At 44.6% G+C, this 27,063-nt stretch overlaps 1 protein-coding gene across 1 annotated transcript in view; it reads left to right on the top strand.

The window, feature by feature from the left end:
* Positions 1-27,063, top strand: part of RALGAPA2 (Ral GTPase activating protein catalytic alpha subunit 2) — a 374,339-nt gene that overhangs the window by 889 nt on the left and 346,387 nt on the right. The window lies entirely within an intron of this gene.

The raw sequence follows: 27,063 nt of genomic DNA, 5'->3' as shown, positions 1-27,063 counted from the left end.
GTGACTTTCTCTGCTTTTCCTTTATTAGGAGGATGACAGTGCTGATTATATGTCACCTCTGGTTTATGGCTTGCTGAGTAGAGGTTCTGAGGAGCTCAGGTGGGCCTGGAGTGGACTTTTTTTTTTTGGCTAGGGCTGGGTTTGAACCCACCACCTCTGGCATATGGGGCCGACACCCTACTCCTTGAGCCACAGGTGCCACCCTGGTGTGGACTTGTGATGAAGCTCACCCCTCTGGGTGTGAAATGTCCAAAAATCTCCTGTCACCTGCTTCGTGGCTATTTTTGATTGGGCTGTGTGATTTTCTATTTTTTACCTCCTTAGTTTTACTTTTGTTTGGAATGGAAACACCTTTGCTGTATGTAGACAGACTTATATTTGATTATTTGGGGGCCTAAGAAAGGTCAGGCTATGTTTCTTCTAGATGTCATTCAGTCATAAAATTACCTAGTCTTAGTGTTTCTTGTCACCTGATGAAATACGGCATAAAGTAATTAACATGTGAGAACTTTTTTTTTTCTTTTTTGAGATAGAGTCTCATTTTGTCCCCCAGGCTATAGTGCCTTGATGTCACCATAGCTCACAGCAACCTCAAACTCACGTCAGCCGCCCACAGTGCTAACATTACCAGGTGTAATGCAACAATGTAGTCAACAACGCAGGCTAATTTTTCTTTTATTAGTAGGGTCATGATCTTTCTCTTGCTCAGGCTGGTCTTGAACTCCTGAGTTCAAGGGATCCTCACACTTCAGTCTCCCAGAGTGCTCGGACTACAGGTGTAATGTAAGCCACTGCTCCAGGCCATGTGAGAACTTTGAATAAATAAAGATCTTGTCCTTGAGATTAGAAGTTGCTAATTATGGGGTGGTGCCTGTGGCTCAAAAGAGTGGGGCCCTCAGCCCCATATGGGTTCAAACCCAGCCGGGTCCAAAACCACACACACACACACACAAAGTTGCTAATTATTTCTATTTATATTCTACAAACTACCTCTAAAGGAAAAAAGACAAAAAGCAAAACCAACCAACCAACCAAACAAAAAAACCCCAAAGAACTAAAAAACTCCAAACCAACACCTGATTCTGATTTTGCCAAGTGAAGTTATTGGCAAATAAGTTCTTTGTGGATTCTTTGAAGTTACACTGACTTGTTCAGTTTGAAATGAAATGTAAATTAATTACTGTTAGAAGGATTAGTTTTTTAGAATTTTGAAAGTGAAGTGTGGTGTCCTGTTAAGTTCAGTTTTTTACTTCCCATAGTAAAATACCACATACACACGGTTTGCGTTTTACAGGCTTCTTCGTAGTGACTGCTTAACCTCTACTACAGGATTTTTTTTTTTTTTTTTTAGACAATCTCAAGCTGTTGCCCTGGGTAGAGTGCCTTGGCATCATTGGTCATAGCGACTTCCAACTCTTTGGGGTTGAGCAATCCTCTTGCCTCAGTTTTTCTGTTTTTGGTAGTCAGACGGAGGTCTTGATTTTTGCTCAGGCTGGTCTGGAACCCATGAGCTCAAGCTATTCACTGGTCCTGGCCTCCCAGAGTGCTAGGATTACAAGGGTGAGCCACCATGCCCAGCCAGGAATATTTTTGATAAAGGAGAGTTGAGCAATATTTTAAAGAATTTGATTCTTTGGGACTTTTTCTGTGCTTGGGAATTAACCTTTTGTTCTGTCCAAATCTACAAGATTAAGCTGGCTACATTTTGCAAAGGAAGAATCAGTTAAGCCTGGATCAGGTTGGTTTCTTACAGTTACACAGTACATTGTAACCATTCTGAGAAAGCAGATACTTTTCAAGTCTTCTGATGGTGGCTTCACTCCAGGTGTGTGTCTTACTTTAAGGAACTTTTATCATTTCATGGAACCCAGTATGACCTCAGTTTTGTAAGGTGGAGAGGCTCTTTGATATTTCCTTTGGTGTGTATTTTTTGTTGTTGCGTTTATTTGTGGAATGTTGTGCATTTATTTATTTCTTTTGTTTATTACTGTGATCTTTACCTGTAGGGACTAGGTTTTTGAAAACATATCTGAGGGTAAGTCATGATGTTTAACTCATGTTCAACTTTTGATTCCAATTGTGGTTTAAAGATTTAAAGAAAATACTACGTTATTTAATGTGCTAGCTCCTACCACACGTATCACATACCCCAGTTGGTTGCTACTTAAAAAAAAGTTTGCTTAGAGGACAAAGCCTTCTTGAACTGAAAGATAGGAGTTAAGTCAATATCAGGGAAACTGTTGTAAGGAAATGAATAGTATTATAACTACTACAGTGTGTTTTTAATGTGTATGTTTGTATAACACTTCTACTTTTCATGTATTTTATTTTCAAATTTTCTTTTTTAACAAACTGAGATGGTCGACTGATCTAGGTCTGTAGTCTGTCCCTGCCACGTGCAGCTTGGTGACTTGGGCTAGTTATTTAGCTTATCTTGGAACCTCATTTTCTTTTTTTTTTTTTGAGACAGAGTCTTGCTTTTGTCTCCCTCTCTTGGTAGAGTGCTGTGGCATCACAGCTCACAGCAACCTCCAACTCTTGGGCTCAAGCGATTCTCTTGCCTCAGCCTCCCAAGTGGCTAGGACTACAGGTGCCCGCCACAACGCCTGGCTATTTTTTGGTTGCAGTTGTCATTGTCGTTTAGCAGGTCTGGGCTGGGCTGGAACCTGTCGCTTTGGTGTATGTGGCTGGCACCCTCCCCACTGAGCTAGGGCGCAGAGCCGGAGCCTCACTTTCTTTACTCTTTAAAATGGATATGGTCATGTTTTTCTGGTAAAGCTGTGGTTCCCAACGTTTTTGGTACTGAGGGACCAGTTTTGGGGAGGATGGGGGCGTGGGGACTGGGAAGAGGAGGAATGGGACAGGTGGCAGAGCTCACTCAGGCAGTGATGTTGTGAGGCCCAGTTCCTAACAGGCCGTGGACTGGTACTGATCTGCAGCCTGGGGGCTGTGGACTGAAGCTATAAAGGATTATTGTGAGTGTGATGTATAAGTGACTGAAGTTTGGAGTGGACGTTTAACAGCTTCTCTCACATAACTTATCTCCTACCATTAAAAGGATAGATAGGCAAAAATTTTTTTTTTTTTTTTTTTTGAGACAGAGTCTCACTGTGCTGCCCTTGGTAGAGTGCTGTGGTGTCACAGCTCACAGCAAACTCAAATTCCTGGACTCAAGCGATTCTCCTGCCCCAGCCTCCCAAGTAGCTGGGACTACAGATGCCCACCACAACACCTGGCTGTTTTTTTGTGTCAGTTGCCATTGTTGTCTAGCTGACCTGGGCTGGGTTCGTAACCACTGTGCTACAGGTGCCAAGCCGGTAAGCAATATTTTGATAGGTAATTTTCTCCCTTCTTTCTCATACATGGTAATAGATTTGTTCTCTTTTTATAAAGAGTAGTCTGTATTTAAGACAACGGCTGAGAAACATAAAATGAGTTATGGGAAGTAGAGTAAATAGAGTATTTCTTAGTTGTATGATAATTCCACTTTGAATGTGTTCAGATGGTTTGGCTTGGCTGTAAATTGTAAATTAGCCTGATAGGGTTATTTTATAGGGGGGAACTGAGGCACAGGCAGGCTTACTCCATGGAGTCAAGCCTGTACTAAATGGCTGAATGGATTATGTTACTGGAGGAAGAGTAGAGCTGTTGGGTCCCCTGACTCCTAGTTCTACCTGCACTGTTGAAATCATCATTGAGAAGTAAGTGTGTAAACAAAACAAACCCCCCTGTGTATTACTGTATGGCTTCATCAATACAGGTGGGCGCCTATTGTCCCAGCTACTGGGAGGTTGAGGCAAGAGAATTGCTTGAGCCTAAGAGTTCGAGGTTGCTGTGAGCTGTGAGGTCACAGCACTCTACCAAGGGTGAGAAAGTGAGACTTTGCCTCCAAAAAAAAAAGTTGAGTGCCTAGTATGAGTCCCAAATTAGGCTGTAGAAAGGACATTAATACAGTGAGAACATGTAATTATGAAATTACATAATTTTAAGATATGAAATAATTTTAATTTCAATTTTAAGATATGAGATTATAGTAAATATATGGTATATTATGTAATTAGATAGTTATGTGGCAGACATCATCATAGGTTTTTAAAGGTCACAAAAGATTATCAAGAATGGTACAAAAATAGGGACATCTTGAAGGAGGTTAGACTGGGCCCCAAGGAATGATTAGACTAGCGCTGCCCTAAGAAGTATAATGTGAGCCACGTTGATTTTATAACCACACTTTAAAAAGTAAGAAGAAACAGGTGATATTTATTTTAATAGTGTATTTTACTTAACTCTAGTATCTAATGTGTATTATGTCAACAGATAATTATTGTAAAATATTAACCGTTTTTGCATTTTTCTCATACTGAGTCCAGTGTGTATTGTACACTTACAGTGCACATCAGTTCATACCAGCCATGTGTGGCTAGTGGCTGTACCCTGGACAGAGAAGGGCTGGAATTTGGGGAAGTAGAAGGGGTGGGCAGGCAATTCCAACTAAGGGGAGATGGAAGAGCTGGCAATGGAGATGCTTCTGGCAATGATGTGGAACGGTGGAGACTCATGCCTTCGCCCACTGTGGAGCAGTGAGGGGTAGTGAGGCCCTGAGAAACCTTGCCCTGAGGACATCCACAGCCCCTGCAGAGGCCACGGGGAGGGTCCTGGGAAGGAGAGGAGCTTGGCCTGGCTAGCAAATGCTGAGGAAGGCTGGGGGCCAGACGGGAAGGGCTCTGTTGGTCTGAGGTGAGAGGGCCTGCATGGGGAATTTTTAGCAAGCAATTGATAAAGACTTGAGAACTTCCTCTGCCAGCTGGAATGGGGAGAATGCAATGTGGATGGTGGGAGTGGTGGGACTGGAGGTAGGGAGACCACTGAAGAGACTGTGGCAATAATGGGGCAGACAAATACTGGAGGGCCCGAAGGAAGACGTCTGTGAATGGAAAGGAGGGTTGGGAATACTGAGAACCAGAGCAGCAGAAACTAGTGATTTTCTCAGTAAAGTAATAAAAGTAAGAGTAACCAGGGCTGAGCCAGCAGTGATCAACCTGAAGAAGAAGAGATTTGGCATCAGAGGCCAGAGTCAAGTCAAATCAAACAACTGGGGATAGGGCCAGAGAAGAGACAGCAGTTTCATAGAAATGCTCAGTCTACTGACGGAATAAAACACCACAGCTTTGTGTATTTCTTTTTGTGTATCTATTCCTCTGAATAGGAGCAAGTTTACTTACAATTTTAAATATTGCCTTTTAAACTTAAACTTTTAAACTTGGCATTTCTCCATATTTTGTTCCTCTCCTTTTTAAGTACCAATTTTTTTTTCGAGTCAGAGTCTCACTTTGTTACCTGCGGTGGAGTGCTCTGGCGTCACAGCTCACAGCAGCCTCAAACTCTTGGGCTTAAGTGAGTCTGTTGCCTCATCCTCCCATGTAGCTGGGACTAGACAGGCGATTTTTAGAGATGAGGTCTTGCTCTGGCTCAGGCTGGTCTTGAACCTGTGAGCTCAGGCAATCCACCTGCCTTGTCTCCCAGAGTGCTAAGATTACAGGTGTGAGCCACTGTGCCCGACCTAAGTACAAACGTTTGTACCATAGTCTCATAATTTGCCTTAGCAATTGTTTTTGTTTTGCAGGGTTTTTTTTTGGCGGGGCTGGGCTTGAACCTGCCACATCTGGTATAGGGGGCTGGTGCCCTACTCCTTGAGCCATAGGCGCTGCCCGCAATTGTTTTATTTTGTTTTTTTAGAGTCTGGGTCTTGCTCTGTGATCTAGGCTGGAGTATGGTGGTGTAATTAGAGCTCCTGGCAGCCTGGAACACCTGGGCTCAAACCAGCCTCTCAAATATCTAGGACTACAGGTGTGTGCCACCATACCCAGCTATTTTATTTTTGTGGTTGTTAAATTTTTTGTAGAGATGTGATCTCACTGTTGTCTAGGCTGGTCTCAAACTCCTGGCCTCAAGTGATCCTTCCGCCTTAGCCCTCCAAAGCCGGTTTGAGCCAACAAACACAGCTTTAAATTGTTTCTTTTTTCTCCTTTTCTTTTTCCTTTCCTTTTCTTTTCTCCTCCTCCCTCCTTTCTCTGGCATAAATAATATTGCTATAAACATCTTGACAAGCAGCTTTTTCTATATTTTGTGTTATTTCCTTAGAAGAGATTTTATTGAAATCAAAATGCTGGAACTTTTATTATTTGATTCATAGTGCTTATCTAAGTATTGCTCCCTTGGCTCTTTCTGCAGCAAGGATTGAGGCTCCATTAGGTGTTTGGGTTAATGGGAGTGCCATGGACAGAGCCAGGGAAGTTGGGGCGGGGGAATCCTGGCTGCTGACCGGGAAGATGAGTTTGGTGTTCTTTTCTTCATGTTGAGTGTGAGAAGAGGCAGGATCGAAGCGGGATGTCTGAGAGGCTGCAGGACTTCTTTTTTTTTTTTTTTTTTTTTTTTTGAGACAGAGCCTCAAGCTGTCCCCCTGGGTAGAGTGCCGTGGCATTACAGCTCACAGCAACCTCCAACTCCTGGGCTCAAGCGAGTCTCCTGCCTCCGCCTCCCAAGTAGCTGGGACCACAGGCGCCCGCCACAACGCCCGGCTATTTTTTGGTTGCAGCCATCATCATTGTTGTTTGGCAGGTCCGGGTTGGGGATTCGAACCTGCCACCTTAGGTGTACATGGCTGGCGCCTTAGCCGGTTGAGCTATAGGCGCCGAGCCGAGGCTGCAGGACTTCGAGTCTGAGCTTAGCGAGAGGATAGAGAGTTAAGATCTGGTTGTTTATTATCTTTTTTTTTTTTTTTTTTGAGACAGTCTCATGCTGTCACCCTCGGTAGAGAGCTGTGGCATCACAGCTCACAGCAACCTCAAACTCTAGGGCTTAAGCGATTCTCTTGCCTCAGCCTCCCAAGTAGCTGGGACTATAGGTGCCTGACACAATGCCTGGCTTTTTTGGTTGTAGTTGTCATTGTTGTTTGGCAGGCCTGGGCTGGATTTGAACTCACCAGCTCCTGTGTATGTGGCTGGCACCTTAGCGGCTGAGCTACAGGACTTAGAAGTGGGCGGGAGAAATGGACGTGTACACAATGCAGTTCCTCATAGAGGGTTGCCCTGGTGCAGTGCAGTGGGAGGGGACTGCAGTGGTGGCCACAGGTGCAGGGGAGGGACAGTGTTTAGTATCATTGCAACCTCATTCAGTCTTCTACAACCTCTGAGGAAGGTGGAATTCCTATCCCCAGCCTGCAGATAAGGAAACTGAAGCTCACTGAGGCTTAGTATTTGCCTGCTAGCTCCAGTTGATAAGTGGCAAAGCTGGGGCTTGCTCATAGGATTATAAAGGCCATGTTGAACTTGTGCTAGTTGTCTGATTCAACAGGATATTTACATATCAGATAATATATTTGCCCACCAGAATGAATGTTAACATATAAACAAAACTCCAGCAGGATTTGTGTCTCTGAAATGTTGCTGTGATATTTGCTTCCCTCTTCCTGGTCTGTTTTTTTTTTTGTACTCTTCCAGGGAGACTTGGGGCTACCATCATATTTGGTTTGAGCCTGGCTGAAGATAAGGCTCTTTCCCTGTGTAGTGCTGATTGCCGTCTCTGTGTCCTTGGCAGGCCTCCCAGGTGGTGAGAGGTTTGCATGGACATGATGCCGCACGGGACATTCTAAAACCAGAACAAAGCTGAGAAGTACAATTTCAGGATCTTCAGGCCATCCTAGTGTGGTTTCTTTCAGTTGACCTTGTGTGAAGCAAAGTGATTTTGCCATAATGCTTCCTTTGCAGATTTTCATCATTTATTAATACTTTATATTCATAGCCCCTAGAATGTAAAAGGAACTTTGGAAGCATGTGTAACACACTCTAACAAAAAAAAATTTGAAATTGAATTTTTAAACATTTAAGGTCAAGATGGTTGTTCATTATATCATACATTGTCTCTGGTTCCAGGGCTTGAGGTCATCTAGATTTTTGATGTAAGAAAAGTGAATGTAGGATAAGTATCTGAGCTTAGGTATTTTGTTTGTCGTAACTAAGAAAGGTTCGCTGCCACCTTTTATTCTGAGAAGAGACATAGTAGGTCCATAGTATTTTTTTTTTTTTTTTGAGACAGAGCCTCAAGCTGTCCCCCTGGATAGAGTGCCATGGCATCACGCTCACAGCAACCTCCAACTCATGGGCTCAAGCGAGTCTCCTGCCTCAGCCTCCCAAGTAGCTGGGACTACAGGAGCCCGCCACAACGCCTGGCCATTTTTTGGTTGCAGCTGTCATTGTTGTTTGGCGGGCCCGGAACCTGCCACCTTAGGTGTATGTGGCTGGCGCCTTAGCCACTTGAGCCACAGGCGCCGAGCCAGGTCCATAGTATTTTAATGTACACTTTTATAATTTGGACTTTTATTTTGTTTGTGAATGCTGTATCTGTATTTGTGGATAGTCACAACTACTGTTCCTAGGTGTTTAGAGTACTGATCTTTTTTCATCAGAGTATATAGACAAAAACTGTAGAGAATCATTTATTTAGAAAGTTGGCTTTCAGGATAGCAAAGTGATTCAATTTGAATTTTAAAATTATTTTTAAGAAGAAACACAAATTTCTGGGCGTAACTAATATAATGTAATCAACAACTATCTTGACCTTGAATTGTTAAAAAATTCAATTTACAGGCTCGGCACCTATAGCTCAACCGGCTAGGGCGCCAGCCACGTACACCTAAGGTGGCGGGTTCGAATCCCCAGCCCGGACCCGCCAAACAGCAATGACGGCTGCAACCAAAAAATAGCCGGGCGTTGTGGCGGGCGCCTGTGGTCCCAGCTACTTGGGAGGCAGAGGCAGGAGACTCGCTTGAGCCCAGGAATTGGAGGTTGCTGTGAGCTGTAATGCCATGGCACTCTACCCAGGGGGACAGCTTGAGGCTCTGTCTCAAAAAAAAAAAAAAAAATTCAATTTACAAACTTTTTTGCAAGAGTGTGTGAGTGTATATGTATCTGTGGGCATGTCTGCTGTGAGTCTGTGTCTTCAGAGATTGCTGAGGCATAAGCCCAGGACTTAGAGGTGGGCAGGAGAAACGGACGTGTACACAATGCAGTTCGCCGTGGTGCAGTGCAGTGGGAGGGGATGCAGTGGTGGCCACAGGTGCAGGGGAGGGACAGCAGCAGGGCCTCCTGGACATGTCTGCCAGTGCTTCCTGATGGAGGTCAGGTCTGAGGTGGGTGCTGAAGAGTGGCTGAGGGAGTTTACCAGGTGGACGAGTTGGGGATGAGGGCACTGCAGGAGAGGAGCTTGTGCAAAGGTTGCGAGGCACTGTAGAGTATGTGGTGGTTTTTATTTTGTGATGTAGGTAGGTGTTGGGAATTCAGTGTAGAGTTTTAAACAGAGAAGCGAAATCCAATGTCTTTTCTTTCCCAGCGTCCCCTGAGATTTGAAAGATGGGTGCTGGGAGAGAGGCAGCTCCCTTTTCAGAGCAAGCCCTAGGCAGCTGGTGTTCCTCTTCCCCAGCACGTGGCAAGCACATGCCTCACATTGTATCTCACACTCAGAGGGAAGGACGGCAGAGAGATGGAAAGTGAGGGGAGCCAGGGGCTGTGTGAGCCGAGGAGGAGGAGGACATAGGAGCCAGCTCCACCCCTGAGCTCGCTCTTGTGGGAACTGACCGAGCCCCCTCTGGGTCTTCAACTAAAAGAGTATCAAAGTTGGGATGTGTGTGTTTATACGTGGAGATTTGATGTTTATGTTTCTGTGAGCACTGGGGGGATTTGAATCTCTATATAGGAGAAGCTGACAGAAAGCAAAGGTGCAGAAAAGGGAAGATAATGTGGAAAGATGCGCTGCGGGGGGTGGGGTGGGTGGGGCGAGAGCAGGGCGGGAGCGGCTCAGTGAGAGGGCAGCTCTTCCTCGGTTCTCAACCTGGGGGTCAAACGACCCTTTCACAGGGGTCGCCTAAGACCATCCTACATATCAGATAATTTACATTGCAATTCATAACAGTAGCAAAATTACAGTTATGAAGTTGCAACGAAAATAATTTTACGGTTGGGGTTCACCCCAACCTGAGGAACTGTGTTAAAGGGTCGCGGCATTAGGAAGGTTGAGAACCACTGCTCTAAGGCCACTTGAAGGGAGCGAGAACGGGATGGAGACCTGGAAGGAGGTCTCAGGACCGGCTGCTGTTCTCTCTGTGAAGGTGGGAGGGGAACTCACTTGCTGGGCCAGGTTTCTCACTTGTGAGGTGACAGGACTGAGAACCGTCTTGCTCCCTCTTCTGTATCGTTTATCTCCTTAAAAAAAAAAAAAAAGGAACTATTGGCCAGGGGTAATGGCTCACCCCCGTAAAAGGGAATACTGTAATTGGAAGACTTTGAGGGGAGGGGTGTGATGTCTTCAGTGCATTTAACTCGTGTGTTAATTGCTGGGTGAGAACAGGCTAAGTCTGTATGGACTGAGGCCAGTTAAGTAGTGCACATGCTGCTGCCCTCCACTCAGTGACCCGAGGGCCCTGTGTGCTTTTCTCTCCTTCGGACCTCTTGTTCTGAGAGCCTCCCCGCTGGGTGTGACTCAGGTTAAAGGATCATTTGGTTTCCCACTGTGCCTTGGATGTGAATTAACCTCATGTAACTCTAATGTATTGATATTTCATGTAGCAATTTATACTTTTGTGAAATGTCTTCCCTTGTTCTCATTTAATCAAATTAAGCAATCAGTTCATATTAATCATAAAAGCCATTTATTAATGTCCGTGAGTGTACTTAAGGTGGCTTGCAATACAAGTTAGTTTTATAGTTGCAGCCTCTTAGATGTGTCAGTTGAAATAGCTTTTTCAGGTGAAGAGATCCAGAATCTACCAGCAAAACCTTCAGTTGAGAATTTGATGAAGTTAAAAGAGGAATTTATAGCAATTACATCTTTTAAAGGATTTACCTTATAGATTGTTAGTAGAGTGTGGGTGCTTAGTTCTGAATTCTTATTTCAGGATTTTAGTTTTGAGTTTTAGAGAAGACGTTTCATAACCCTTGTATGTCTTTACATTGTTCAGGAAGTTGAAGCCACATCTGGAAGATACTGAACACTGTTTTAAAAGTAGTCGTAATGTTTAACAGCAAATATGTGCTGTGTTTGATTTTGCTGCTATAATTGTGGTTTAGTTTTAAATAATTGCTCTTGATAAAGTTAAGGAGCCCATCAATAAGTGTTTGATTTTTAAGTGATGGCATGTAGTCCCTGAGCCTCAGCCACGCTTTCCAGGATACATAAGGTTCCAGTGATACTCTCCGTGCCTGACAGTGAGAGCCACAACAACATCCTGCTTCTGCTCTTACGGTCAGGAGCATGAGTCACTGACGGTCCAGCTGCTGCCCTCTGGGTCCACCAATTTTGAGCCAAAGCCGAGCTGCCCTGGGCTTCTCCCTGTCTGTTACTGAGTACTGGGTGCTAATGCTGCCTGTTGCTGTGAAATCCAGGTGCTGCTGATGAATGACTGTGCTTGAGGACTTCCACTTGGCCTGGCCAGGACCTTCTCAGAATTACACTGAAGTCGGAGACTCCTTCCTCAACTCTCCTTCCTTCCCCCCGCCCTTTGCAGTGGGGTCAGAGTCCTCTCCCTGCCTTCAGCAGCTCCTTCTCCTTTGTCCTTCTCGGCATTTTTCCCAGGAAATCTCTTGTTGAATCCTGTCTTGGCCTTTACTTCTCAGAGAACCCAAATTTATATGCCATCTCTTTTCCCAGAAGGCACAGTTCATCCTATCTTAAGGTCTTGTAGGAGGCAGTGCAAACATGTTACCCCTGCCACAGAAACTTTCTTTGCCCTCTAGGCATGAAATGATCTCTTCTCAGAATGCCCACAGCACTTTGTACGGTTCACTTGGCATTTATGGCCTCTGGCTCTGAAGTATGTGTATTGGGTTCAGCCTGACCTTCCCGCTGAATGATCAGCACGTGGAGAGCACAAGCAGCTCACTCGTCTTGACTCCTCTTAGTAGCAGGCTTCCTTATTTCAAATAATAGCAGCATTATTCAGTGCTTTTATGTGCTGAATGCATTCATAAATATACTTTTATATGTCTTAACTCATTCTCCCAAATTAAATAGGGACTATTATTATCCCCATGAGAGGTTGAGAACCTTGGCCGAGGGACATAGCTAGTAAGTGACAGAGTGAAGATTTGAAACCAGGGAGCTGGTGTGAGAGTTTTCTTATTTATTTAACAGTTACATGTCCAGTGCCACCGGTGTGCCGGACGTGGTGCACAGCACTGGGGCGCCGGAGCTGCAGTCTAGGAGTGGAATAAGTACCTGTTAAAGAAAAGCCCACACTCTGCTTTCTCATCAGACCATATAAATCTTTTACCTTTTACTAAGGAGAAAAACCCACAATAACAAAAAACATATTTTCTGAGTTGAATATTAATTATTCTGTGTCTAAGTCTGTTGGGGTTTAGGTAGCCACCCTTGTGGTTGTTTTCACCAGTCAGATGTTCCCAACATAAATGGGTTATTTTTGGAGACAGAGTTTCACTTTTTGCCCTTGGTAGAGTGCTCATAGCTCACAGCAACCTCAAACTCTTAGGCTCAAGTGATCCTCTTGTCTCAGTTTTTAATTTTTAGTAGAGATGGGGTCTTACTCTTGTTCAGGCTGGTCTCAAACTCCTGAGCTCGAATGATCTGCCCGCCTCGCCCTTCTGGCCGACATTAGTGGCGTAAGGCCATCTGAGGGTGGCTTCCAGCAGTGACAGAATTGCTGAAAGCCTGAGGTTACTCCATGAGCTTTAGACGTTGAGGTTGGGGTCAGGGAAGGCCTCGACAAAGAGGGTTTGGACTGAGACCTGGGCTAAGGGAGCGAGCAGCTTTGTGGTTATTTTGGGGACTAGCGTTCCCAGCAGAGGGAATAGTAAATCCAAGGCTCTCTGGGAAGTGGATGGGTTGGAGGAGAGAGGGAGCAGGGGAAGGAGCGGGTGGGAGGGAGGAGAAGGGAAGACAGGCAGGGCTCCTGGGCCTCAGGGAGGACTCAAGGTGCTGTTCTAAGTAGGATAAACTGGAGCGCCCCAGCGGGGCTAAGAGTAGAGGAGTGATTGCGCTGACCCTTAGGTTTCAGAGGAGTCACTGGTTCCTGAATGGAGACTACAGGGAATCTCAGTGGTCACCCCTAAATATACCTTTATTTACAAAATACTCATTACAAAATATTTATAAAAATTCTCTACATGTTGGCCACCTCTTTGTAAAATGTCGTAATGAATATTTTGTAAACAGAGGTGTATTTAGCTACAATTTCCCACTTTCTCTGTATATGGCAACTTTAGGGGTGACCTTTGGGACACCCTGTAGACTTGCTTGAGTAGCCACCAGGAATTGACTTTCTGACCACAAACTTTCTTTAGCTTACTTTTTAACAGGTCAGATCCTTTCCCCCCAAATCTGAATAGTGATTGGAGACAGAAAAGAGAAGAGGGAAGAGAAGGAAAGACGTGGTGATGAGATAGAAGGAAGGAGCTGTAGGAGTTGTGGCGAGCGCAGTGTTGAGGGAGACAGGGGCATGCTCAGCCGTGTCCTTCCTACAGTGGGAGGGAGTAGTGATGAGAAGCAGGACAGAAATACTTGGTGGTCAGTGGGACAGGGAGGCGAGAGTGCAGGGGCCGTGTTCTGGTCCTGCCCGCAGCCTGAGCTTGTGATGATGTGGAGACAGGCTTGCTGTCACTCACACTCTAGTAACAGGCAGAAGGCAGACACATTGATGTACCCTGATGGTGACAAAAAAATGGAGACTTGCCAGTGTTTGAAAAACAGTGAGCCCAGAAAAATGTTGATGGGTCAGTACAGTAATAATTTATTTAATATGAATGATGGAACAGGCAGCAGGCACTGGAGACTGGCTCCATCCCAGTGCTAGCTGAGTCAGGACCCTGATCGTGCTAATGTTTTGTTTGTTTGTTTCTTTTGTTTGTTTGTCTTTCTTTCTTTCTTTCTTTTCTTTCTTTTTTTTTTGAGATAAAGTCTCACTCTGTCACCCTGGTAGAGTGCTGCGGCATCCTCACAGCTAACAGCAACCTCAAACTGTTGGGCTCAGGAGGTCCTCGTGCCTGAGCCTCCCCAGTAGCTGGGACTATAGGCACCCACCACAATGCCTGGCTAGTTTTCCTGTTTTTTATAGAGACGGGGTCTCACTCTTGTTCAGGCTGGTCTTGAACTCCTGAGCTCAGGTAATCCATCTGGCTTGGCCTCCCAGAGTTTTGGGATTACAGGTGTGAGTCACGAGGCCTGGCCTATTGTATGTTTCTTTTCTTTTTTGAGACAGAGCCTCAAGCTGTCACCTGTGGCATTATAGCTCACAGCAACCTCTAACTCCTAGGCTCAAGTGATTCTCTTGCCTCCCCCTCACAAGTAGCTGGCACCACAGGCACCTGCTGCACCTGCTACAATGCCTGGCTATTTTTTGGTTGCAGCTGTCATTGTTGTTTGGTGGGCCTGGGCTGCATTCGAACCTACCAGCTCAGGTGTATGTGGCTGGCACCTTAGCCGCTTGAGCCACAGGCGCCAAGCCGATTATATCTTTCCTAATGGAAAGACCTGAGGGAATCTTGATCATTGAGTTAGTGTTAATTGCAAAAACAGGTGATTTTATGAACCAGTGCAGCTAAGTGAGACTTATGTCTTATTCAGAAAGGTGGCTGTGGTGTTTTCAAAATATGACAGCACGGGAGGGATAGACATGGGGGTGGGGAGTGGGGGAGGACCTTATGTGTTCTCCTAGACCTAACATTTTTGAGTGTTATCTCTCTGGCACTTTGACAGTGTGCTATTAAGAAGATTCTGTTCTGGCAATTGATAATTAGTGCCAGATTCAAGCAGAACGGGGAGTGGACTAAGGTCTTATAAATTAATCTCACCCTGACTGAAAATTTCATCACCTTCTTGTGTTCAGAATGACAGATTGCACACTTGCTGTTTCTACTCAGTGCAAGCTGTTGAATGGCTGGACAGAGGCAGTTCCTTCCTTCCTGATTCTGCTGTTTTTCTGAACTTCTCGGTGATTGATACCTAGAGAAACATAAAGACAGCAAAGTTCCTCAGACAGACAATTGTAAGGCGTTACGTGCAGTGTGGGTATTACTGCAGAGGTTTAATGATAACAGTAGAGGAATTTATTTGCTGTTTATAAACATTATAGAATTGGTAAAGGTGCTATTTTACATATTGTTTAGATCTTATGGTTTCATCAAAGTTGAAAGAAAGACCAGTTTGGGAGAAAAGTATGGCTTGGTGCTATGACTACTGAGTCTTCTGTGGCAAATATTTAGGCTTCGAAAAAATCTCTTCCCCAAACACTGGAAACCACCCCCCCCCATATGTATGTATATACACGCATACATATGTATGTGCATGCATATATATAAACAGTAGTTTTTCCTGGTTATTAAATTGTACATGCTCATTATAAAGATCTGAATAATATGAGCATAGGAAAAATAATTTAAGTATCAAGAAGCTCTTCAAGTTCTGCAGTACCCAGATGACCCTTGTAATTTTGGTAAACTTGCCTTCTGTGCCTGCTCTTACTCACGTTCGCCCCCCACCCCTTGCTTTCTCCTCACTCACACAAGCGCAGTTTTACACAAAGAGACATTATATGCTATTTGCTACTTAAGACTTGGACATTTTTTGCATCAGTAAGCGAAGACTTAGGTAACATTAAATGGCTGTAGTGTTTTCTATTGGGCTCCTATGGATAGTCACCTACCAGCGAGTTTTCAGATGGGTGAGCTTCAGACCTCCCCATGCTGCCGTGGCTGCAGGCAGTTCCCTGTGACCAGAGGGCCTTTGCTTTCTTGTGTAGGGAATACAGCGGAGATGATTGACCGGCAGGACACAAGTATGATGAGTTTTTGAGAGTAAGGATAGTTCCTTGGGGAAGTCCACTTCAGTTTTTGTTAATTTCACAGAACAATCATTCTTCTAACCTGTTTAGGGGGAAGGTCATCGAACTTGCAAGCTGTCTCTGACATCCTTTCTATTTTTTTAAATTTTTATTATTTTTTGAGACAGAGTGTCACTTTGTCACCCTTGGTAGAGTGCTGTGGTGTCATAACTCATATCAACCTCAAACTCTGTGGGCGCAAGCAGTTCTCTTGCCTCAGCCTCCCAAGTAGCTGGGACTGCAGGTGCCCACCACTATGCCTGGCTGTATTTTTTTTTTAATTTTTAATAGAGACAGAGTCTGTATCTTGCTCAGGCTACTATTTAACTCCTGAGCTCAGGCGATCCACCCACCTCAGGCTCCAAAGTGCTAGGATTACAGACGTGAGCCACTGTGCCTGGCTCTGATGTCCTTTTTAAATAAGCTTTCTCCTGGGCACTCTTCTAGATTTAACAAGTACTTAGTTCTATGACTTGTACCACATCTCTTGTGTGTTCTTTTTGTTTTCAAACAAAGCAAAGCTTATTTCCCGGCATGCTTCCCTGCACCTCCTGCCTTCCTTTCTGCTAGTTAGTATTAGATTTACTTAGATGAGCAGGGCTGGAGCCTGACTACCTGGGTTGAGTCCTGGCAGTGACCTGCCCTTTCTAACCCTTATTCCTACTGGTAATAAGGACAGTGCTCACCTCCTCCCGTTGTTGGAAGGGTAATTGAGTCAGTGCATACAAGTCTGTTTTGTAAGCTGTTATTATAATGACAGTAGAACCTCCATAGTTGACCACCTCCCTGCAGTGACTACTCCTTGAATTGACGTGACTTTTGCAGACTGGAGATGAGCCACATGTACCTGTCAGTACAGCAGCTCTTGTTCATTATGTTGACCAGTTTGTTATAGTCCCTTGGGTGGTCAGCTTATAGAGAGAGGTTCTATTGTGTTAACAATAATTATTTGACATGAGACATTATTGGATGGCTCTGGGCACTCTTGTTATCACTTTCTTGCTTCCTTAGTTATGGGGAACAGGCGCAGAGCTGCTTTACCATTTTGTGTCTGATTTTTTTTCTTAGAAGTGGTTTTAACTGTAATATAGGTAGCCTTAATTCAGAATGAGAAAAGCAAGGGTGCATTGACTTTAAACAGTCTGATGAAGCTGGGCATGGCGACTCATGCCTGTAATCCTAGCACTCTGGGAGGCCAAGGTGGGAGGATTGCTTGAGCTCAAGAGTTTGAGACCAGCCTGAGCAAGATGGAGACTCTATGTCTACTAAGAATAGAGAAACTAGACGGGCATAGTGGCGGGCACCTGTAGTCTCTCAGAGGAGCACTTTGGCCCAAAGAGTTTGAGGTTGCTGTGATCTGTGATGCCTCTGCACTCTACCATGGGTGACAGAGTAAGACTCTGTCTCAAAAAAAAAGAAAAGAAATAAATTTGATTTCTATAAAAGAGATAAATATATTACAGTATGTATAAATAACATTTGATTTGAACATTGTATTTTATTTATGAGTACACAGGCAGTCTCAGGTCCCCAAATTACAAACATACGAATTACGTACAACTCACACTTACATATGGAGGCTATTACAGGTAATAGGTAAATGTACTTGCTCCAACTTACATACAAATTCAACTTAAGAACAAACTACGGAACCTGTCTTGTTCATAACTCAAGGACTGCCTGTAATATTTTTTATTATATTGGTACTTGTTATCTGTTAAAAACAGAGTTTTAGAGTCCTGCTTCTGAAAAATGTGTGTCATAAATGTTTAAATTAGGGCCAGGAATGGGGGATCTCACCTATAATCCTAGTATGTTGGGAGGTTAAGGCAGGAAGATTGCTTGAGGCCAGGCGTTTGAGAGTAGACTGAGTACCATAGCAAGACCTCATCTCTACAAAAAGTGGAAAAACTAGCCTTGTGGTGGCCCACACATGTAGTAGCAGCAACTTGGGATGCTGAGGCAGGAGTTTGAGGTTGCAGTTAGCTGTGATAATTGCCACTGCACTCCAGCCTGGGTGACAGAGTAAGACCTCGTCTTATTAAAAAAATGTTTAAAATTAAAATTAAAAAAATTAAAATAGCTCCATTTTTTAAAACTTTAGCATGAGATGTTTGGAATATATCTTTATACAGAATTATTGACTGTTACACATAGACTGTTAGTCCTGGATAGCAAAGTATCACCATCTATCTGATTTCTCAGAATTTGACTTTCTATATCTGATTTACTTACAGATATAAGGAATTGAAAACAATGTGCCTTTAGGAAATAGAGAGAGATGAGTATAATTTCTGTGATCTTTTCATTTGACAGTAGGGTTTGCTTCCTGTTGTCAGATTTCACTTCAGCTATCTGTAAGGTTGTGAGTAGCAGAACACTCAAATATAAACGAACAAGAAGGATTTTTTTTTGAGACAGAGCCTTAAGCTGTCCCCCTGGGTAGAATGCTGTGGCATCACAGCTCACAGCAACCTCCAACTCCTGGGCTCAAGCGAGTCTCCTGCCTCCACCTCCCAAGTAGCTGGGACTACAGGCACTCGCCACAACGCCTGTCTATTTTTTGGTTGCAGCCATCATTGTTTGATGGCCCGGGCTGGACTCGAACCCGCCAACTCAGGTGTATGTAGCTGGTGCCTTAGCCGTTTGAGCCACAGGTGCTGAGCCAAGAAGGATTTTTTTTTTTTCCTATGGAAAGAGGCCCCAAGGCAGAGAGTCCCTGGAGTTAGTTAAGTCACCAATTCAGTGATGTTGCCAGTCCGGGCTCTTTCTGCTCTTCTGCTTTGCTGTCCTCAGTGTGACAGGTTTGTCTTCAGGGTGATAAAATGCCCACAACCACTGCAAGCATCATTCAGATAAAAAGATGGACACTTCTTCTAAAACCAATTTTTTCCCTGATGTCTTCATCAGATACCCTCTTGTTTCATATCGACCAGCTTTGGGTCACAGGCTTGAGCCCACATAAGTCACTAGTAAAAAGGACCCCTTGCCACCATAATTGGCTTAGCACGGCTGGGAACAGGCCAGCCTTTTAGAGGAACACAGTTTTTTTTGTTTTTTTGAGACATAGCCTCACTCTGTTGCCCTTGGTAGAGTGCCATGGCAACATTGTAGCCATCTCAAACTCCTGGGCTCAAGTGATCCTCCTGCTTCAGCCTCCCGCATAGCTGGGAATACAGGTGTCTGCTACTGTGCCCAGCTAGTTTTTCTATTTTTAGTAGGATGGGTCTTGCTCTTGCTTGGCCTGTTCTCAGACTCCTGAGCTCAATCGATCCTCCCAGCACCCTGTGGAAGGATGTGAGCCACCTGCCTGGCCTAATTTCAGCATTTCTGTGGACGGACCTGACTTTCTCCTCTCTGATGAGGCTGTCCTCCACCCTGCGTCCGGCACCCGCACCCAGGTGCTAGACCCAGCCCATTCCTGATACACTCCCTACTGTAAAGTCCTGGTTTCACGCAGTCTGCTCTCTTGCCGCTTGATGTTTCCTCCTGTCCACTCCAGGAACCCTAATTCCAACAACTCTTCAACCCTTCTGTGTCCTTAAATCCAGTGACCCCGCCATCTTGTCACTATCTACCATACCCCCAAGTCCTCACTTCCTTTCTTTCCCAGTTTAGTTTCCACAGTTCAGCTTTTTAATCAGCTGGTTCATTAACCTTCAGCCTCCAGAGTGTTGGGGCCTAAATCCCATATTTTTATTTGCAGAAAATAAAACAAATTCATCTTATAGCTTCACTGACAACTCCGTTTCCTACATGTATTACAGCCATGTTGTACATACTAGCTATATTGTTAAAAATTTTAAAAAAAATTTTTCCTAAAAATATACACATATTCAAAATTTATCATATTTATTTCCATAGGTGTTTGCCACAGCATTTTAAACTAAAAAGCGAGAATAGCCTGGAACAGACACTGGTAGTACTCCCTAGCTCCCACAACCTCAAACAGGTTTGCCCACTTTCAAACAGACCCTATTTTTCCTAACAAAGCTCCCATTTGTTCAGGGAATCATCGTCCACAGAGCTGTGCCCCTCAGCTAGGTGTGGTGGGTCACTCATATCAAGTTAGCACTGTGGGAGGCCAAGGCTGGTGGATTACCTGAGCTCAGGAGTTGGAGACCAGCCTGAGCAAGATGGAGGCCCTGTCTCTACGGAAAAATAGAAAAACTAGCCGGTTGTGGCAATGCCTGTAGTCTCAGCTACTTGAGAGGCTGAGGCAAGAGGATCACTTGAGCCTAGGAGTTGGAGGTTGCATGTTGTTACACCATGGCCCTCTACCCGGGGCATACACAGAGTAAGATTCTGTTTCAAAAAAAAAAAAAAAAAGTCTTAAATGTCAGACTTCAGGGAAGCAATGTCCTCAGGGAACAACTGACAGGTTTCCGGTAGAGCTGAGAGGAAGGTGAGCCTTAGAGATGTGGTGGAGGAGACGGGATTTGGTGAGGTTTATTGTATGCAGTGGATGGGAGGGTAGGGTTAGAAGCAAGAGTGTGATTAGGTGACCTCCAGAGCTGTATGTGGGTGACAGAGGTGTGAATCATGGGAAGCTTCAATATCCCAGGAGATGGATGGAAAGCTGAGTGCACGGCCTGATGGGACGTTGCCTGGTGTGTGGAGGGGTCCGTGATCATGTCTAACTGTGGCCTCCTACCCAATGTGGCTTCCTAGGTGACTTGTGATAGCCAGGTAAGGAGAATGGGGGGGTTGCGAAGAGTGAGAGGAGGGCATCCCCTCACCCTGGTAGGTGTACTTAGGGAGGGGCGGGATTATCTTGAGCACATTACTTTTGGATGACTTTAGGAATTACTCCATGTCAAATATGTCCTGTGTATGATGTTTATGCCTAAAAGTTAATGCAGATTGCAAGTGTGGTTCTTTAGACAATTTTTCTGAAATATACAGTATCCATGATATTAGAAAGATGTACTTGTATAGTAGCCTTTGATCTTTTGGTTCACAAAGCCTTGAAGAATTTCTATAACTGAAAAGGATAGGACAGAGAGGGAGATGAAAAGAGGGTCAGGATCAGTGAGGGTGTGGGGAAGGATGAGGCTGGGGGTGGAATTTCTTTTGGATCTGACTTTGAGGCAGGAAGCCCAAGAAAGAATTTTCTGTTGATGTATGGGCTTGTGGGACAGAACTCGGATTAGAGGCCAGAGACTGAGGGTCAGTGTGGAACAGACTTTTCTGCCTTGAGAGGGTGGTAGGTCTGCAGGAGGGGTGAATATTCCAGCTCTGACTGAGAGTGATTTATGTGAATTTTCTTTTATTCTTGAAATTTCTTGTAACATTGTAGCATTTGGAATCCTCACCAATTTTGCTCACTTTAGTTGACCGATAGAAGGTAATTGTGGGGCTGATGACGTTATTTAGTTTTTTAAAGCAATTTTGGTAGTATTTATTTATATGATAGTTATGCCTTAAGTATTAGATTTGTAACAGGCATAAAAATACATGTGTGTGTGAAAAAACATGATGGCAATTCCATGCTGTTTTGTAGAAAATAACTTGTTAAATAGTACAAGATACATAATTAGATTAATATAATTCACTTTAAAAATACATATTGGCAAATTTAAAGGCTTTATGTCAAGTACGAGGTTCCTAGTTTTAGATTTTTTCTTACAGAACAGACTTTATAGTATGTGGTATTTAACTACTGGAAAATGTAGTAAGGTGAATACCATTGGTAGTTTAAAGGGTGAGCATACACTGGAGCCATCATTATTTTGAAGATATTCGCATTCACTAGAAACCAATATTAGCAGTAGGGTAGGTCTTCATTGCCTGTTCCCTTGTTTTATCAATTCGCCATCAGTAGCTAGGGTAGGAGCCCCGGCACCTTCTCCTGATGGGGAGGAATCGTTTCTTGCTCATTGGAGTGAGAGGTGGAAGCTGCCCTTGTCTGCCGGCCCCATCTCTCCACTGGCCCTAAGCTCCTTCCTCCTCTCAGAGCACCTCACGGGGGCTTCTGAGTGTGACAAAGACTGTTTATCCTTTTGGTGCTTTCTAGGGGTCTCCTGGAACAGGTTTTTGTGAGGCTGTTTTATGACCCTTCCTGCTAAAAAGCCGTAGAATTGCTACTAAAGATCATATGTGGGAGGAAATACAGGGATAATCCCAGTGGTTCTGTGGGTATGTTTATTGGTAGTGCTTACTGCTATATTTGGGATTAGTGACCTTTGCTGGGAGCTAAGTAATTCCAGAACAGCGTAACGTTTATATAATGCTGACTGACAGGCGTGGAAGCACTTGGCATAGCCTCGTCTTACCACTACAGCAGCTGTGTGAGGTGCAAACCAGTTAACCTGAATGTTCAGGTAAAAAGGAGGTACAGAGGGTTTAAGTAACTTGTCCAAGGTCCGAAAGCTTCTGCACTTAGTCTACTGTGGCAGTTCAGCCAGATGTGGAGAAATATCTGTCAACCAGAGGTTTAGCTGAGCAAAGGGGTAGAAGAGGGTGAGTTTGATGTGATACGTGGAAGATTATCTTTAATGGGAAAATAATAGAAACAACTTACTATCTGTTGGTTGGTGGTGGAGTAGAAAGGGAAATTAAAAGAAATTTCTTTAGAAATTCAGAAAATGACCCTAGCTCTTCAGGGCGCTCTGCCATTGGCCTTTCTGTGGTTAATGCGGGTGCATGTCCCTGAGTTTGTGGTATAGGAGGAAGTGCGCTGGCTTCCCTGCCGAACGCTCAAAACCATCCACTCGGAGAAGTTTCCAGCCTGGGCTCTGCGGTGCTTCCTGCCAGTCCTCTCTCCCTCTTCCCTGTCGGCCTGCAGGGCAGTGGGGAAGGTTCTGTGCAGGGCAGTGGGGAAGGTGCCGTGCACGGTGGCTTCTGTGTGCCCCCTCACCTTTTTGTTTTTCTCCAGGGTCTTTTCCTCTGGCTCTCCTGCTGGTCCTCACGGTGATGAAGTATTCTTTTTCTATTCCTGACTGAGTTCTAGTTTTGATTTTTTTCTCATTTGTCTCTGAACCTTTCTACCACTCAGGCTTGGAGTCAGCAGACGGGAGCAGGAGTTCTGCTGCCCCCGCCGACCTGGCTGTTCCCCCGAGCAGGTCACCAGAGAGCCTGCCTCTCAGGTGGTTTTCCTTTGACCACATCCCCCGACTGCTTCACAGGGCTATGGTGAGGGTATGATAACAATAAATTAATGAATTTTAAACCACAAAGCATGACATAAATGTGTGGTGTTGCTAATATTCTTACCCTCAATATGTGGCCCTGTCCATGTCTGGGAATGGACGCCGAGTATGGGCCTCAGGCGTGGCACCCTCTCTGTCACAGGCTCGTTCATACCTGTGCACCCTGACGGCCTCGGGTCTCATTCTCTTTGAATTTCTTCAAACGTGGCATGGCCCTAGCTGCTATGGGCAAGGGTTATTACATATTTGAACGAATAAATGGGTCAAGAATGTCTCTCTAAAGCAGTGGTTCTCAACCTGTGGGTCGTGACCCCTTTGGGGGTCTTCACAGGGATCGCCTAAGACCAATACATATTTCTGATGGTCTTATGAACTGAGACACGTCTCCTCTATCCGTCTCCAGGCGGGCCACCCACATGCAGATACGCCCACATACGAGTACTCGGCGTGATGACATCATCGCCCAACCCGTTACATACACCCTGTACAAATACAGGTGCATGTGACAGGGTTGGCACCATGATGTACTTATGTGGACCAGTCACACGTGTAGAGAGCAGCTACTCTGTTAAAAGCAGCTGCTGTGTTGAAAGCAGCGGTATTAGAGGTAAAATGACACTTCATGAACTATAATTACTGGGTAAATGTAAAATCAGGTACTGTAAAATCATCATCTACTGCAAAAAAAAAAATCCGTACCATGGGAACTTAATCTAGATGCTGATCCAACTTTTTGTATTCAGCTGTGGTTGATGTGAACATTGCCCCCTTGTGATAGTGACAGATATGTCAAAAAAAAAAAAAAAAAACAACAGAGATGGTAAATCGTAGGAAACTTTAATGAACTGTGTTGACTGAACTATGCCATGGATCATCTTTTGTTATTAAAGCTATTGTTATATGCTATTTTCATTAGCAAACCATCCCATGACAATGGATCGTGTAGAGAAGGACGTTAAAAAATGAAAATATAGTGAGGATTTTTTACAGTATGGTTTTACCTCAGTAATTACAGCAGGAATTGAGAAATCACAGTGTATTATTTGTTGTGAAATTCTAACAGCCATATCTATGAAGCTGAACAAACTAAAACGCTGTTTTGATAGCAAGCATTTGAGCTTTGCCGGCAAGGATACCAACTATTTTAGAAGCAAAGCTGATGGACTCAAGAAAGCCAGACTCGACACTGGTGGCAAGTACCGCAAACAAAACATAGTAGTCGCTGAAGCCTCATATTTGGTGAATCGCCAGAGCTATGACACCTCACACCATTGCTGAGGATTTACGGTTGCCAGCGGCCAAAGACATTGTTCAAGTTAGGATGGGGGACGAATTTGTTACGAAATTGAGTGCAATTTCCTTATCTAACAACACTGTCTGCGGAAGAACAGATGACACGTCTGCTGATATTCTTGATCAGGTAATCCAGGAAATTAAATCTACTCCACTTCCAATATTTAGTATCCAGCTTGATGAATCTACAGACGTTGCAAACTGTTGACAGTTATTGGTTTGTGTGAGGTATATTAATGATGGTGACTTTAAAGATGAGTTTCTTTTTTGCAAATCTCTTGAAATGACAACTACTGCACGTGATGTATTTGACACAGTTGGTTCATTTCGGAAAGAGCATCAGATCTCTTGGGAAAAGGTTTGTGGTGTTTGCACAGACGATGCTCCAGCTATGGTAGGATGTCGATCTGGATTTCAACGTTTGGTACTGAATGAGTCACCAAAAGTCATCAGAACTCACTGTGTGATTCATCAGCAAATATTAGCAACGAAGACACTGCCACAAGAACTACAAGAAGTAATGAAAAGCGTCATCAGTTCTGTCAGTTTTGTAAAGGTGACCACTTTAAACAGTCCACTGTTTTCACAACTGTGCAACGAGTTGGATGCGCCGAACAACGCTCTGCTATTTCACACTGAAGTGAGATGGTGGTTGATCGGAAAAGTTTTAAAACGTGTTTTTGAGCTTTGTGATGAACTCAAAACGTTTTTTAATCAGAAAGCAAAACCGCAGTTCTAAGTACTTTTCAGCGATAAAAGTGAACTACAGAAAATAGCAACTTGGTTGACATCTTTGCCATCTTAAATGAGTTAAGTTTGTCACTGCAAGGACCTAATGCAACATGCCTTGATTTGTCTGAAAAGATCCAGTCATTCCAAATGAAACATGAGCTTTGGCAAAAAAAATTTACATGTTGCCTACCTTATCACCTTATCTGCTTTCTTTGAGGAACATGACATTGAACCAGATAAAAGGATTAGGATGATAATTTCTGTGAAAGAACACTTGGCACATGCTTGCAGACGAAATTCCATAGTATTTTCCAAATCAGCGGTTCTCAACCTGTGGGTCGCCACCCACAGAAACTGTATTAAAGGGTTGCGGCATTAGGAAGGTTGAGAACCACCTTTATTGTGTTCCTTTTTACAGGAAGCTAAATTCCAGTGCCTGTGATTGCCTTTCCTAAGATCTGTGTTTACTTTATAAATATTCTGATGAGTTTTTTTTTAGGAAAAGGACAGATGAAGAAGTAATTCTAGGTTTTGAATTAGAGATACAAAATATTTATTCATTTAACAAGTATGTGTTGAGAACCTTTCATGTACCGAGCTCTGTTTCTGGGGCCAGGCCTGTGACAGTGAACAAAGCAGGGGAGAGTCCTGCCTTCAGGCGGTTTCCAGGCTAGGGATGTGCCAGACAGTGAAACAAACAGACAAATCGGTAATTTCCACGGGTCTTAAGTGCTGTAGGGGAACAATGTGAAGAGAACCCCCAGACCCATGAGGAGTCCTTGACACATTAGATAAACTTAGTATTGCAGGTCTCACTGGATACATCTAGTTGTCTTGTTAGTGGGTACTCAAGGCTCAGCATCATCTGTGCCTGATCCACAGGAGGATCTCGGGTGGCAGAGGAGCGGCCGCTGCGTCCTGGACTCTGCCTCTCAGAGCATCTCAGTGGCCTTCACGCTTGGTGAGGGTCACTGATGTTTGAGTATCTCTGAGGGGCCACCGGAGGGGAAGATGGGGGAGTTGTCGACTGCCTCGTCATTTTCTGTGCCACCTTGTGCATCAGCGCTCCTAACCCTCCCTGCTGAGGAAATCACTGGCTCATTTTTCACCATTCTGTTTCTGAGGCCAGGGTGGGAGGCGGGATAGCGTGAAGAGGGTGCATGGGGGCCCTTGTGTGATCCTGGTTCCCAACTATCTGCATGAAGATCTGGCAGTGGGGGCAGCATCCCCGAGTCCCCAAGTGGAGCATGTGTTTGGGAAGTTTGGGGAATGGAAGGAAACCCCAACGGCTAGAGTGGATGGTGTCATGTGGAGAGCAGCATGCACTGAGGTCGGTGTTGGATGGGGAATCCCTGGAGGCCCTGGTAAAGAGTTCATGGCTTATTTTATGTACTACTGGAGGCTGTGGGAAGGTTTTGAGCAGAGGAGTGATCTGATTTGGTTGACATTACTACATTTTTGTGCTGGCTGCTGTGAAGGAAGAGTGGAAGCAGGGAGCCCAGCACTGGGCGGAGGCCACAGCATCTGACACAGACCAGGCAGGGCTGTGGAGAGCAGAGCTGGCCCAGCGCTGAGCGCGGGGTGCAGAGTGCGTGACATGCTGGAGATGGGCAGTGGAGGAGTGAACCTGGGACACTGAGGCTTTGCTTGAGCACTGGGGTAGATGATGGTTTCAATATACCTACGATATGGAAAAGCCTGTGGGAAGAACAGGATCTGAGGGGAGATCTTCCCTTTGGACGTGTTTTATTCGGAAGGCCTTTTGGACCCCAGTGTGGAGGAGTCTGGCTGGTAGCAGACTGTGAGTGTGGAACCTGCAGGGCAGATGCTGGGGCTGTAGACAGGAGTCAGGAGTCCGAGTAGAGGAGGAAATTTCTCTCGATAGTCCTAAGGATCTGAGCGGTGGGCCACGTCTTTCCTGTAGGTTTATAGTCATCCTTTTATCAGTGTAGGTTATAGGGTGTTCTTTTTCAATTCATTCAAGATAACATTGAGCGGCTC

The sequence above is a fragment of the Otolemur garnettii genome, unplaced genomic scaffold (assembly GCF_000181295.1).
Source record: "Otolemur garnettii isolate 467f Iridium unplaced genomic scaffold, OtoGar3 scaffold00136, whole genome shotgun sequence".
Lineage (NCBI taxonomy): Eukaryota > Metazoa > Chordata > Mammalia > Primates > Galagidae > Otolemur > Otolemur garnettii.
This window is presented reverse-complemented; position numbering and strand designations above follow the sequence as displayed.